The sequence below is a fragment of the Python bivittatus genome, unplaced genomic scaffold (genome assembly GCF_059951505.1).
Source record: "Python bivittatus isolate LINGU-HERP-01145 unplaced genomic scaffold, Pbiv_v1 ctg000840_np1212, whole genome shotgun sequence".
NCBI classification, from domain to species: Eukaryota; Metazoa; Chordata; class Lepidosauria; order Squamata; family Pythonidae; genus Python; species Python bivittatus.
Genome location: NW_028277113.1, coordinates 32,293,895 through 32,306,781, shown reverse-complemented (window position 1 = coordinate 32,306,781; position 12,887 = coordinate 32,293,895). Strand labels below are relative to the sequence as shown.

The window sequence follows — 12,887 nt, the reverse complement described above, 5'->3', positions numbered from 1 at the left end:
CTGCTGTTATTGTGTCTGTTGATAGCTGACCAACAGCCCTTTTTCAGGTGACCCCCTCTTTTTTGGGCAGAGATGAGCCTCATGACCATCTTTTGAGCTGCTTTGAAGAATATTCTAGGCATCTAGAGGATAAAGTCACTCAGATTCACTCGAGAGTTGGTTTGACTGGGCTGGTCCAGTCAAGTTACCAAAAGCATGGACATATTTAACTTGGGAGGATTTTGATCTTGTAACTCCAAAGGAAGTGGCCAGGAATCTCGGTACTACAAGTAGTCCTCGCTTAACTATCCTAATTGGGACAGAAATTTCTATATCTAAGTGAAGCAATTGTTAGGTGAAACATCACATGACTGCATCACTTAGTGACAGTAGTTCCAGTAGTCCCAGTTGTGGTCATTAGGCCAGGACTGTGACATTGTTAGGTCAGGACCTCATGCTTCTCCTGCGCTGCTGTACCTGCCTCTGCTTTAACTCCCCCTACCCACCTATCTTGCCCTCATCTCTGCCCTTTTGGCCACCCTGTACTATGCTGGCTACCCTTGTTGCCTCCTGCTGCCCCCCGCTCTCCCCAGCTGACCTTCGCCATCTTCTTCCTCCTCCTTGGCACAGGGGCTCTGTCAGCACTGGGCTCACAGCTGCTATTGCCACCCCAGTCACTGAGCTCTTGGCAGGCCTGCCCTGCTTCAGCAGTCTCAGCCCACCTCACATTCCCATATGCATGCCTGTTCCGCCTGCCGGGGCTCCGTGCACCAGACATGGCTTGCTGCCTCCTCCCAGCTGCTGGCTGTGGTCTTGCAAAGCAGCCACTTGTTCCATGAAGGGTAGTACCTCCCAGGAGGCAAGTGAAAGAAAAGTGGGTGCAGGTTGCAGATCATGACCTGGAGCAGCCATGGTCCGGCTAGCAGCTCCCTGCTCAGCACAGCTCTGGCGTGTCTTGGAGCTCCATGGACCAGGTTCTTGCTGTGTGCCTTGCCTGCTGTGCTGTGTACCATCTTGGGGGCAGGGGTCTTTGAACGGTCAGTCTGCCTGCCAGCGCACCATACACTGGACACGGCATGCTGTCTCCTTCCTCCTGCAAAGCCTTGTGAAGGGCCAGTAGCTTCCAACGCACTGAAGCCCGCAGACTGGTTCTCCAGGAATGCTTTCAGCATGTACCCTGCAGCTCACATTGGAAGCTGCTGGCTCTTAACAAGCCTGCAGGCTTCAGTGAGGGGTAGAGGTGAGCCCAGCCCGACAAACCCTACCAGCAGGCCCTCTGTTCACTTGGCCCAGCCTTCTTCCTGCAAAGCTTCATGAAGGGCCAGCAGTTTCCAACACACTGAAGCCTGCAAACCAATTCTCCAGGAGTGTTTCCAGCATATGCTCTGCGGCTTGAGTTAGGAGCTGCTGGCCCTTCACAAGGCTTTTCAGGAGGAAGTCTGGACCAAGAGTGAGCAGAGGGCCTGTGGGCAAGTTCTGTCAGTGCTGGGCTTGCTTACAACTCTGTCTGAAGCCTGCAAGCCAATTCTCCAGAAGTCTTCCAATGTGAGCTGCAAAGTGCATGCTGTACATCCAGGAAGCCCTCATCCTTCTGCTTCCTCCCATCTGCCACCATCCTGAATAGTGCCTCCAGCACAGCCACCACCTTCACCTGGGGAGCCACTGTTGCCTCTCCTGACTTGCCCAGTGACAGAGCATATCGTGCCTCACCGTCCCATCCTGCTGCACTCTCCATGGTCTGCTGGCTATCACTCTCAGCGCTGCCAGCAGAAGATGGGGTTCACTCCTCCACCTGCATTGTTGCCCTATCTCCACTGCTGGCTCAGTCCTGCTGCCCTTCTCTGTGACAGCAGCTGGCCTTAGATGGATGAACAGGCATTGTGAATCATGACAAATATGGATGGAGAACCTTTGCTCCCTGAATGATTGCTGTTTTTACTGGTGTGATTGTTTGGTCTTGTATTGGTTTTTTAAAGGTGTCCAGAGTTGTCTAGAATGGGGTAGCCAACAAATCCAATAAATAAGTAACTGGGAAAATGTTGAAACATGGATGCGGTTTGTTAATGAAGAAGTTGTGTGATATAATGCGTTTGTGAAGACTGCATATGTGCCTGATGATTGAAAGGTTGCTGTTATTGTTATCTGTACAAAGAGAAAGGTAGCACAAGTGAGTGGTATTAGTTTAACAGTGTATGAAGCAACATATGAATGTGGTGGAAGAAATGTGGTTTTCAAGAATACAAGCTATGGACAGCTATAATGAATGGTGTTGTAAACTATTTTTAGCTGTGTTTACTTTTTTTCATAACTTGTGCCTTTCATTTCTTCGGATTATTGTTTCTTACTCCTTTTCTGCATTCTGCTTATCTCAAAAAGAAATAGTATCATGGGTATGTGCTGTACATATGTACTATTATTTAACCTCTACATGAATAAACACTCTTAATAGTTTGTCTTCATATAGATAGCTGATGGTCAAAACATTCATGGGCAACTCACAGGATTCTCCTTACATATTTGAAGTATACAAATACCCTTTACTTTTTTAGTTGAAAGGCAGTTATCCTATTTCTACTTTTGCTGAACTGAATATTTACAATATGTTAAAAATAATAATCAAGACTTATCAGGACCATGTAGAATGCACAACACTTGGAGACTTCCGGTGAGTACCATAACGAGCTGCTGGCAATGGGACCGCATTTACGAGGAAAATCGTGGTTGGATGTTGGATCCAGACTAGCGAAATCTCTTTTGAGGAAGGAGAGATCATTGAGATAACTCACTTGACTCTGGACAGCCGCTCTTCGTGAGTAGACCACTGGAACCATTGTTCTGCAGTCAGCTTATGAGTTGAGTGGCTGGGAGTCAAGGGACACCATCAAGCTCATACTTGGAACTCAGCCTTTTAAGAACATAAAGCTCGACCAAGCCTCATTTCTTAATCACTTTTTGGATTTTTTTTTTTTACTGTTATGAAAATATTAAGATCCGTCAGATCAGCAAGGTTTTATTGTATTCATCAGGTAAGTTGCCTTCTCCTTGGAGAAATATGTTTTTAAATATGATTTTAAAGCTTTGGAAAAAATATTACTTCTTGGATTAAACCACAAAAAGGTGCTTAGAATATGGATTTTGGAAAGTTAATGGCAGATTAAGGGTCCAGATGGACTTGGAATTATAGTTTTGAATTAAGTAGAAGAATTCTTCCCATTGGAAATGGCTATTGTTTGGACTCCTTTAAGAGGAAACATGATAATGGGACCTTGAAGGTTTGACACTAGAAGGGGGTAGTGGATAATAAATTTGTTTTGTTAACAAAGAAATAAAGAATGGAGCATAAAACCTTAATGGATGTTTTTGAATATTGGTCTTCAAAATTACTTGGTATGATAGACGGATTGTGTGTTAATGAAGTTACAGAAGAAATTGCAATGGATAAGTTTGAAATTAATTTGAATATGGAGTTAAATGTGTCAAGCAATGAGAAGCGTATGGAGAAAGATGTACCGGATGCACAAACGAAACTGATAAATGTTTCACTGCCTAAAGGAGATATACAATTATTAAATCAGAAAAGCCATTTGGATAACTTTTTCTTACTGGGTCTACAAAAGAGGTCTGTTAAAGTCTCAAAGAATTTTATGAAAAGTGATTGAAAAAGGACAAACTTTCCTTACTGGATGTACAAAAGAGGTCTGTTAAAGTTTTAAAAGATTCTTAGGTCAGAAAAAGGATGAGCAGAAAGCAAGCTCTGGGAATATATTTGAAGGGGTTAAACATTAAGATTGCTAAAAATTCAGGGAAAGAATATAGGGTTGGCTTATTTGATCAAGGTTAAAATAGAAAATTAGTTATACCTGGTTTCCTTTACTGGACTTTTGCTGACAAAGAACGAATGAAGAGGCTTTTGGATTTGTCTTTTTAGTTAAGAGATGAGTTATGGGTGAAGAGAGTAAATGTTGTATTAAGAGATGGTATAAGCTACTAAAACTGTTTTTACTTGCTGGAATGAAGGAGGAAGTTACCTCTTTTTCTCTTTTTTTCTTTTTCTTTTCTTTTTTACACTTTTTTCCTTTTCGTATTTTCCTTTTTCTATTTCTGTGTTTTTTGTAGTTTGTATTAGTTTTTAATCTTTCTATTTGTAATCCTTAATAAAATTTTTTGAAAAAAGAATAGAATGCAGAATACTTTATAAGCCTTTTAGTAGTGTGCTTTGGAATGTAGTGTTATAGAGTCAAGACAACTATTTTATTTATGTTTACTCTTACATTTAATTATAAGTATATATAGTTAAGATTATTGCTGTACTATCAACTTTGCAAGGGCTGCACCTAAGGCTTTTGGAGTAAACATATTGCTGTGGAATCTCCCATTGTAAATCTCAGCATGAACTATAAAAGCTTAAAATTGCATTCCATTCCTTTTATCATCTTTTGCCAGGATTTTTTTCCAAGTTGTAGGAGACTCAACAGAGGCTTGTGTTTCCACAATATTATTGCCTATTGCAAAACATTTTTTTCAGTAGAATAACAATTAAAGTATTTTATTAAAAGCATGCTTCCCTTTCACCTTCCCAATAGCTTTTTCATTTTCAGATTTATATATGTAAGTTAATGTTACTTTCTTGTAAATATAGCAGTATAACCTTTTTAACCGACTGGCAAAATATTTTTGAAGACAAAATTCTGAAAACACTGCAATACATCTGCTGTTTAGCTGTGGAAGTTTCACTGGCAAAACAGGTTTATTTTTATGATTAAACAGATTTAAAAGCAGATTATTTTGTTAACATTAAATGTATTTAACAAAACAGATTGTACTTTGAATAAAATGAAAAGGTTGCTGTTAGAGAATTCATAGAAGCAGAAGGCATTTCATATGTGGGCTTCGTTAGGTGGTTATTGGAAATGAAACCAGTTTAGAAACATTTAGAAACAGGAATAAGAAATGAAACCATCAGCTACTTGGTAGCCTTAAATTTTGATATACCTTTTAAATAGGGGCCATCTATTTATATAATCTCACCCACAACCCTACAGAGGACAATATTGCAAGACTACTAACTTGTCATTCTTTCTGGTTATGAAGACCTGTTAGTCAAGATGCAGTAACAGACTTCATTTATTTGGGCTCCAAGATCACCGCAGATGGAGACTGCAGCCATGAAATTAAAAGACGCTTGCTGCTTGGGAGGAAAACTATGGCAAACCTAGATAGCATATCAAAAAGCAGAGATGTCACCTTGCCGACAAAGATCCGCATAGTTCAAAGCTATGGTTTTTCCAGTAGTAATGTATAGCTGTGAGAACTGGACCATAAAGAAGGCTGAGCGCCGAAGAATTGATGTCTTTGAATTGTGGTGCTGGAGAAGACTCTTAAGAGTCCCCTGGACTGCTAGGAGGTCAAATCAGTCAATCTTAAAGGAAATCAACCCTGATTGCTCATTGGAAGGATTGATAATGAAGCTCAAGCTCAGATACTTTGGTCACCTAATGTGAAGAGAGGACTCTTTGGAAAAGACCCTGATGCTGGGAAAGATTGAAGGCAAAAGGAGAAGAGGACGGCAGAGGATAAGACGGTTAGATAGCATCACTGAAGCAATGAGCATGAAACTGAGCAAACCCAGGGAGGCAGTGAAGGACAGGAAGGCCTGGAGTGTTATGGTTCATGGGGTCACGAAGAGTCAGACACAACTTAACGACTGAACAACAACAACAACAAGCCTGTAATCAATGTAGTGGTTTCACCTAGAGCTGGTTTTGGAAGTTTTGTGAAGCAGGTTTCAAACTGTTTTACATATATAACATCTTTTTTAATGTAGCAAAATGATTAGCTCATACAACTAGATTAAAGGAAATGCCCTAAGACTGAGGAAAATATTATATTACAAAACAGAGATAAATCTTAGGGAAGGATTGGATGCAAGAATTGCAGCAAATGCAGAGTGCTATCAGCATCTCATTTAAGTTGCAGAGCAAAAAATTCTCCCATTTGGTTTAATAGCTTTAAATTACACTCATCTACTAATTGGATAAGCACCCAAGAAAAGAATGGTTGCAATAAATCAGTCACTGGGATTCACTGCAATAGAGATATTTCCAAATATACTTAACTTGGTATAATTTACAATGATTCATGATAAGGAGAGCTGCAATTTGCAGTCATGCAGAATAACTGCAGCTATGCAGATAGGTTTAATGCACTCTCTATTTTCACCAAATACAGAGAGCCAAAAGAAAGTTAAAGGATAAAAAGCTTCAGGAATGAACCACAATGGCCTACTCAAAGGAAAGTTCAGATTTATTTAGAAAATGAAGCAGTAGTAAAAGTTATTGGAGAGCCAGGATTTGCTTAGTTATTTTGCTCTTGTCTTTGCTTCTGAACTAACTGAGAACTTTTACCTGAAGCTGGCAATGAAAAATCTGGAATAGTCTAAAAGAACTTCTATTACAAAGAACAGTGAAACCTTTTTTACATTTAAAATACATTAATTGTATAGGGTTATTTTTGCTCATGATAGAAAGTAATCTATTTTTATCCAGCTCAGGGAAGAGACATGCTGGAGAGACTGTATGGTTTCAACCCTTCTGGGCTTTAGGATGTTTTGAGGCCATTCTCTCTTGTAGGAGGGTAAAGGAATGTTATCAATATTGGCATATAAGTGCATACATGAGTTTGTTACTTTGTTGATTGTTTCTTACTGTTTTGACCTTATTTATGGATATAGCTTGTATCAGCTTATCAGAATCAATAAGACGTATAAAAAGAGAGAGCGAGAGAGCGAGAGAGCGAGAGAGATTGAGATTCATGTTGTAATCATTTATTGCTTTGTATGCCTGATTTGGGAGTTTTGCCTATCACTGATTTGCAAAAATGAGTATAATCTATGTCCATTTAGTACTGAAACTATTCCTGGAAGCCCTGACAGAGTCACATAATATAGTGATAGTTCTGATTAAATTGATAACATCATTTCCTTTTTAGAAGCTAGAACATCTCCTATAAATCTTTCGCTTCCACCTTGTCTTTTTGTGTACTCTTTCCTCTTAATCTGTTTTATTTTGTTTTTTTAATACTGTATGAGAAGTAAATCCACTTTCGGAGACTCATGGTCATTAGATTTCCAGCTCACATGGAAACTTACTAGATACACTTCTTACACATGTTTATAAGGTGGGTGTAACCACAGGAAAGCAATATCATTTCAATATTGTATAGTAGAATATAATTATTCCAATTGGACCAATATGAAATAAAGAAGGAAAGAAGACCTTACAGCCAAAAGTAAAAAGAGACCTTATAGGTTAGTGAAAATGCTAATATATGCAAAGTGTAATCACAGCTCATTCCCATTTCTAAGGAAGAGAATTAACTTAGTTATGTAAGCTGCTCTGGGAAGTCATTATAAAAGTAAAATCAGGAATTCTGTGAAGCAATTTGCTTGAGAGTATAATGCTATTATTTTTACTGTTGCTTGTCTCTTTCAAGCAAAATTTCCTCTTGGCCTTAAATAAATAGTAATCGCATCTGCATGATAATGCAATGCGCTATGTAGAATATACATATTACAGAATATTCTAGAGCATTTTCTATTAAATCAGTGTTTTTAAATCGACCCATTATGTGAATGCTTACCTACTTTTTTTTTACTGTCATAAGAGTAAGTTATTTCAAAAATGGCCTGAAGGAACATAATGTGCTGAAAACAATGTAGCTGTATTGTTTGTAAAAAGGATTCAGATGCAGACTCAAACATGCTTCCCTTCCAAGCCAACAATGTTATGAGTCTGGGCTGGGCTCCTAATTAGCATACTACTAACCATTCTTTCAGGATGGTTCTTAGGGATTTCCAAAGAGGAGGAAGACAGGAAATAACCACCAGAGAAACTGCTCGGCAGGACTTTTTCCCTCCTCCCATAGCCATTGTTGCTGTGGGTAAAAGGATATGGGAAGGAATGTGGCAACCACTGCATAAACATTCAGTTTGATTGTTGCATTCCTCTCCTTGCTGCAAGAGCCATATCCACCAACTATCCTGTGGAAATAAAAGCATTTGCTTTTAAATAATTTTTACTTCACTTTATTTATAGCTGCTTGTCTCGCTTGTAAGCCATTTTGAGGGCGTCCTGAGAGGCAATATATAAGTTAAGGCTGTATAAATCATTAGGCCTCTCAGGACTTGCTCCACAAAGGTCTGAAGTGGCCATGGCTACTTTGAGGCTTTCCCAAAGTCTTGTGATTTCAGCTGTCTGTCTGAGTGAAAGTATCTTCTGGGCTTTCATGTGCATGCTTGAAAGACATTAAGAGGGCCTGAAGCAACCTGGCTGAAGTTCAAGCTTTTTAATGGTTGCATTGTTTTCTGGTTTCAAGGAACAGATCCAAAGGGGCTTTTCACTTGTGAATGATGTATCTTGTCTCATGATTTGCTCATGCACAATATAAATAATTGTGAATAAATGTGATGTTTGTGAAGAAGAATCAGCAACAGGGAGGACTAGAACCTCCCTTTATGAACTTTATGAACCTTATCAATAAAATGCTCCTGAGCAAAATTGGAAACTTAGGAAGCTGCTAACTCACACATATGTTATCTTAGCAATCATGTTTTGTAAACCATGTATCATGGTTTAATATGAGGTGTGAACCAGGCAGCTATTTTAACTAAAAACATAAATTAGACCAAGGTGTGAGGCAGGTTATTAGATTAGACCCTTAGTCCATTTTGATCAGTATTTTCATTAGTGGCTAACTGAGGTCATGATGATTTTTTTTCTTGCTGTTCCTGGATTGATTCTGGGACCTTCTGGGAACTTTTTCTAGCTGTATTTGGAGTGAACCTGAGATAATCTGTATGTAAACCGCATGCTTAGTTGTGAGTTACAGCCCTACCTGTTGGAATGCACAAAACTTCTAATATTACAGTATAATTAACAAATCTAGAGAACTTCAAAATTATAACGCCCATCCATTTCAGATGGAACAACAAAGCTAAATATTTTTAGAAACATTTTAGTATTAACAATGAGATCTACAAATGATATAAAATCCAGCTCCCTCCCAACTGTTCATACGCCACCATCAGAGAATGACTGACAGACAGAGCAACAGAGTGAACAAGTAGAGAGTTCTTCCATCAATATTTGAAACATTCTCTTTTTTTCAATAGTAATTTTATTAAAAATTACAACTACAACAATAAAAAACTAAAACTAAAAAAGAAAAAGAAAAAAATAGAAGGTGCAGAAAAAAAAGAGAAAGAGAAAGAGAAAAGAAAGATATAAAGAAATGACTTCCCCCTTCATCACAACGAATATACACAATTTTAGTAACGTATCACCTTCTCTTAAAATACAACAAATGATCTCTTCCCATATCCCATCTCTTATCTATAAACAAATCCTTAAAACCTTGTCATTTCAGTACTAGTCAGCAAAAGTCCATTAAGAGTTACCAGAGATAACATACCTGTTTTAACCTTGATCAAATAAACCCACTTTATATTCCTTCCTTTTACTTTTAACAATTTTTTAGTCTCTTCAAATAATGTCCTAAAACTTTCTTTTCATTTTTTCTCTGTCCCTTCTCACAAAATTCTTTAAAGGTTTAACAAGCCTCTTTTGTAAACCCATTATAGGAAAATTATCCAGGTCACTCTCTTGGTTTGTTATTTGGAAATCCCTTTTAATTATTAAGACATTAGGTGATTTCTTCTGTATGTCCAGTGTAACATCTTTTTCCATATCATTCTTGCACCTTGTCATTTTTAAATTCACTTTCAGATCGGTCTCAATCTTGTCTGGTAAAACTTGTTCCTCTTCCTTAAACACAGTCTATCTATAGAGGCAGACACTCTTAAAATTAATTTCTGGGTCCATTGTTCAAAAATATCCTCCATTATGTCCAATGTTAAAATATGTTGCTCCATACTGTATTAGTAAGTCAAATTTAAGTGTTCTTCTCCTTTAATTGTAATGTTTAGTTCCTGTTAATTCCCTCTGGTGTCCAGCCTTCAAAGTCCCATCCTATCATGTCTTTAAAAAAAAAAAAGAATTCAAAATGAGCATTTTTCCATGGGAAGGATTATTTCCAGAATCGTATTTCAAATTTATCTGGACCTTTAGTCCATTTGTAACTTTATAAAATCTAAGTATTAGTCACCCTTTTGCTTTTTATTCCAATTTTTTTTTCTTGCCTTAAACTTGTATTGAAAACTTCTTTCGCTAAGGATTGAAGAAACTCACCCAGTGCTGTAAAACATGTTGATCCAAAGGTTCCTAATAGCTTAATATCACTTAACAAGCAATTTCCAAAAGTGATTAGAAAAGGAAGTATGCGAACCCAGTGTCCTTAAAGGCACCAACTATGATTTGAGCAAGATGGCTACTCCATTGTCTCCCAGAGCTCTAAACCCACCGGAGACCACTGTCTTGTGGTCTCCTCATGAGGAGCAACTGTGGGCAATCTCAAGTCCTCTCCTTGTCCAGAGAAGAATTAGAAAGAGTTGGTCTACTCACCGGCTCTTGATTCTGGTGTGGTTGTCAGCTCTACTTTTAGCAGAGCTGTCTTCAGTTTGCCATTTCTTCCCCGGAAATCTCAGTATTTGAAACATTCTCAAAGTACTGTCAGAAAAGTACAAGCTGATTTACATGAACTAAATGAAGCTTGCACATCACCAACCAAAATGTACTGGCAATATTTAAATTAAGTTGCTCTAAGGAAATAATTTAATACATATTGTTACTGAAAATTTAAGAACAGATTTAGTACATCTTCAGGAGTTGGAGATCATCTTCAGTAGTTTGTTTTTAATTTTTCAGTGACCATTTTTTCCTACATGCATTCTGTTCATAGTACCAAACTGAGATCATTCACAGTAAATCATGTATACATGAGCTTTCTCTTTTATGCCTCTGTGAGCAGTAAAATTATTATTACTGTTAAGTTAGGTTATTATAAGAACATACCATTTACCACTATAATATAAAGAATTATTATCTCCTTGTGACTGCATTCTCTAGCAACTATCACAGTTGCATTTAAGACCAATATACATATTGTAGGGGGTAGAACTGCAAATCATGATAAAGAGATAAAAAGATCTTTTTCTGCTGGGAATATAGATATTCACTGTTTATATTTGATTCTATATTTGGATTAATGGTAAAAAATGCACACATTCCCAACAGCATCATGCAGTTTTCCCTAAAATATGTATTTTTGTGCAAGAATGATATTATAACATTCTAGCGCCTATTCGAAATATGATGCTGTCCAGTCTGCATATTAATTTAAGAAATTCGGCTGGATATCAGTTACCCAGATGAGGGGAATACAGATTAGAATTTGACTTCAACTTTTTAAAAAAGAATGTACTATGACACTGCAGCCTTCCCTCCCCCCAATATGTTGATTGAGAATGTCTGTCAGAAGGATGTAAATGCATTTAAAGGTATACCATTACTGTATTTCCCAGTTTGTGAACCATGTTCAGTTTATGCTATCATAGGGCGAACAGTCTTGATCACCTAAACACAGATACAACTTTCCTAATACTTCCCCCATTAACATGGACGCCTCCATTGTACTCATAATTCTTTTTTTTTCCCTTTCTTTTTTTAAGCTTCTGAAGAGGGGTAAGAAGTAGTACAAATATGATAAATAAAAATCATGGATGGATGAAGTTTTTGGTGTTTGGTTATTATTAAAGAGAGAACTAAACATTCTCAAAATGATTATGTTTTCAAAAAAACCAACAACAGATCCCCCCAAAAGAAGATTGGTTTTTTGTAAAACAAAAGCAAATACAGTTCACTAACAGGATGTCTGAATGCCAAATTCAGGTTCAGTTAATTCCGATTAATTCACCCTGTTTCACATCAGGTTCATTTCAGTCAATTCAAGCTAATAGTCATACGGTTGGCTATGAATATCACAAATTTTCTCTTTCTTATACTGACAAATTCTGTACTGAAATAAAACCTTTTTAAAGCAAAATCTACATTCATAATCAATATTCAAAATTGTTTCCAAGCATTATCACTTTTTGGGCTTCAGCTTCTGAAATTTAAGTCTGAACAGTTAATAAGGCTGCACAGTAAAATCACTTGTAGAAGTTAAATGATTTCATTATTGTTATATTTATTACTGAAATTAAAATTTGTTGTTTAATGTTCAGTCTCCAGTTACTTGGCATAACACTGTTCATCCCTAACTTTCACCTCATGAATTATGTGCACAAGTCAGTTCATATTGACATTATGCAGAGTTTTCTAAAAGCTATAAATAGCATAATAAAGTTACTTTCAACATGTTGACATCTGAACACCATAATTAACAGACTGAGTTCAGCATCTCCTTAATAGGTTGTCGGTTTTGTTTGCTGATATTTTGTTAGCTTTTTCCACTTCATAAAGTCTGGAAGGTTGGGCTTCATATGTTTTGCAACTTAAATGATAAAATGTTAAAAACATAAAACCACTGGCACGATTCAGAGGATATTAGATACGCACAGTTAAGCACTTAAACCCTGCAGATACTCCTGAGCCTTACTTAAGCCGTTGGTTATTTGCAGTACATGGAAGTTAAACCTTGAAGTTTTCTATACATTTTCCTTGCCTAGGCAGTTTCCTTACCAAATCAGTGTTGGTGGGAAAGTTGATAAATGCAAGAGAATGTTCCTGTCCAAGAATGGAACAGGCACCTCAAACAAACTTATCTGTTCCTTGGAGCCAGTCTGTCCAGAAAGATTCGGGGATTCTTTGTAAGGGATCTGGGAGGGGATGTGGCATGTAGACGCTACAGTGGGAGACAGCATTAAGGAAAACTGCTGTATACGCTGTACTCTTCTTCCGTCTCTTGAATATAGCCCAATGATTTAACTCCACCCTGTTTATCCTATACAATCC

At 37.6% G+C, this 12,887-nt stretch overlaps 1 protein-coding gene across 6 annotated transcripts in view; it reads left to right on the top strand.

Moving 5' to 3' along the window:
• The window catches only part of PTPRM (protein tyrosine phosphatase receptor type M), a 526,420-nt gene that overhangs the window by 214,110 nt on the left and 299,423 nt on the right, over window positions 1-12,887 (top strand). The window lies entirely within an intron of this gene.